The sequence below is a fragment of the Callithrix jacchus genome, chromosome 1 (assembly GCF_049354715.1).
Source record: "Callithrix jacchus isolate 240 chromosome 1, calJac240_pri, whole genome shotgun sequence".
Lineage (NCBI taxonomy): Eukaryota > Metazoa > Chordata > Mammalia > Primates > Cebidae > Callithrix > Callithrix jacchus.
The window spans coordinates 138149851-138153185 of record NC_133502.1 but is presented as its reverse complement, the minus strand read 5'-3'; positions in this window follow the sequence as shown (position 1 = coordinate 138153185).

The window sequence follows — 3335 nt, the reverse complement described above, 5'->3', positions numbered from 1 at the left end:
TTGGCTCACTGAAACCTCCACTTCCTGGGTTCAAGCAATTCTCCTGCCTCAGCCTCCCGAGTAGCTGAGATCACAGGTGCCCATCACCATGCCTAGCTAATATATATATTATATTATATATATTGTATATATTTAGTAGAGACAGGGTTTCACCATGTTGACCAGCCTGGTTTCAAACTCCTGACCTCAGGTAAATAAACCTGGCCTCTCAAAGGGTTGGGATTACAGGTATGAGCTGCTGCACCTGGTTCTGTATTTCTTTTCTAAATAAACCGCAACACCATTTATTCAGTTATGTACGTCAAAATCCAATAATCTATTTGTGTTTTTTCCCCAGTTCATTTCCCCTATTAAATTCATCTCTCATTTCTTTAACTCATCTGCCAATATATCTTAATTCTTCTCTACAGTTTTGTTTAACATTTGCTATTCCAGGGCCCCATCACCTCTCACTTATATTGTTTATATAACCGAAAAACAAGTTTCTCCTCATCAAATCTTGCCTTTGTTTAATCAGTTATCCTTAATGCAATCATAGTGATCATTTGCCTCAAAAACACATTTCATCATATCATTTCACTTTCTCTCCTGCTCAGAACTCTTTGATGGTTTCCAAATATCCTCAAAATAAAGGTCAAAATCCTTAACATGACCTCAAAAGTAGGGCATAATCTTAATCTGCTGTAAATCTCCTCTCACCTCCTCTCCTCTCCTCTCCTGATGAGGTTTTGCTCTGTCACCCAGGTTGGAATCCAGGCGTGTGACTTCAGCTCACTGCAACCACTTCCTCCCAGGCTCAAGTAATGCTTCCACCTTAACCTCCCAAGTAGCTGGGAACACAGACATCCACCACCACACCTGGCAGTTTTTTTTGTGTGTATTTTAGGTAGAGATTGGGTTTCACCATGTTGTCTAGGCTGGTCTCGAACTCCTGAGCTAGGTTATCTACCTGCCTCCATGTCCTAAAGTGCTGAGATTACAGATGTGAGCCATTGTACCTGGCCTAAACTTTTCAATACTATTTCAGAAGATGCCTCAACTTGCTCTTTGGGCTCTGATCATTTTGGTCTTTACAAAAGTGACATATCTCATTCTAATTATTGGAAAGGGAAGTAACATTTCACCTTTTCCTTTAACATTATTTTCTCCTATTTTTATCTAGATAATTCCAGATTATTCTTCAAATATCCTTTCTTCCATTGATGCTAGCAACAAAACAAGCCTGCCTTAACCCCATTAGATGATTTTGGGTATTCTACCTAGTTGTGTCACTTTTGTATGCAGCATTACTTAGTAGCACTTATATTTACAATTATTATTTTGCATATATTGGCATTAAATTAATCTAAGTTTCTTTACTTAAGTAAATGGTTTCCAGGGCCATGAAGGTATCTGGTGTTGCTCACTGTTGTATTTACAGATTCATGTTCTTTCTTCCTCTAAAACTATTAAGATAGGTAAAACTATTTAGAAGCTTACCTACCTAAATAGTTTTACCTATCTTAATAGTTTTAGAGGGGAGGAGAGGGAGGGGAGGGGAGGAAAGAAGAGGGGAGGAGATGTGAAGGAAGGGGAGGGGAGGGGAGGGGAGGAGAGGAGGTAAGCATTGCTTACTCATCTAAATAATATCAGTATAGTTAATTATTTTTTGTCCCAGTCTTCCATACTTTTCTTTTGTGCATAGCATTTTATAGATGTTGATTTTCTGTGTGGGCAATAAGGGTTCCATTTATTTAAGGCTCCCTGAGAAACCTCAACAGACCTTAAATATAAGACTATGGGGCAATAAAATTCATCCAAACAGGTTCTGATGTGGGGGCATAGAAAGATCATGAAGCACTATAACAGGTAAGCATAGCTTACCTAAATAAATAGGTAATTCTTTCTCATACTGATCCTTCAAAATAGTCTTACCCACCCAGTAAGCCAGTGGTTAATGATGCAAACATTCAAAAGAGAAAAAGCCTTGAGAAAAACAGTGGAAGAAATATCCTTGAAGTTCACGTTTACCTAATAGGAAGGCCAAACATTATAAGTAATTACTTCTATAATTATCAAATAGATAATTTGGTTGACATTCCTTTCAAAGGTTGTGAATAAAAGGGCAGCAGCAAGAGGCCAAACACATGTTAAAACAAAACAAAGAAACAAAAATCTTCTCATGGAAACCCTGAGAAGTAGCAAGAATACGCAATACTTCTATTATAATCTCAACAAAACTATCATCAGCCCATCAACAGCCCTGCTCATCTTTCTGCCATACTTAGCTTGATAACTCTGAACTGAAAACAAATATTTTATTGAACGGCTTTTCCATAAGTTGTTTAAAATACTATGTGAAAGAGTCTGAATAAATAACAGGTTTGCAAATTATTGTAAATATACAAATTTAATATTGTCTGTATTGTGAATTATAAATAATATTTTTGGTTTGTGTCTCAAAGCAAAAATATTATTCTGGTCTGAGACAACCAAACATTATACACACTTTAAACATTGTCCTCAAATGTTCAAGGCAATCTTTATTCATTCAGTCTCGATAGTTTCCTAATTTCCAAACTCACTGAAAATATACAGTATCTAGCCATGTATTCCTCAACATTATTTTCCTTTATTTCTAGTATGTCTATCTGCACTTTCCTGTATCTTTTATTCTATCCTATCTTAGAAGAAGAATGGCTGTGCTATCAGTACCTTCCCTCTTGCCTCCCCTTCTCCATCAACCATCCTTTTTAATCACATTCGCAATCTCTTCCTTTCACTTTGCCTCTGCTGGCAGTTAGGCTTAAATCACTCTCCCATGCCCAACTAAACATTAACCCAGTAGTTTCATTCTGTTCATCACTAACTTTTAACTTATTTAAATGCCACTTTAAGCATTGCATCTATGTTTTCAGGTCTGGTTGTGACAAAATTTTTCATTGACGAATCTGTTTACTTAAAGAAATAAACCTGCTTTTATTATGTTGACATGATATTATCAGCAAATAATAATAAATCACAAACTGTATTTTATACTTTATTTGACAGTTCGAATGTAATATTAAACCACTTATAAACCACATATATTAAAACGTATAGTGAATTCACATAGTGTGATTTGCTCTCTCGGCAGTATTTGAGGAAAACTAGTAATTTATAAAGTATTTTTTCTTTTTAAACTTTTATTTTAGAATCAGAGGGCATATTTGCAATTTTGTTACAAATACATATTGCATGATGCTGAAGTTTAGGAGATGATTGAACCTGTTGCCCAGGTAAGGAGCATGGTGCCAAATAGGCAGTTGTTCAGCCTTTATGCCTCTCCCTCTCTCCCCATCTACCACTCTCTAGGA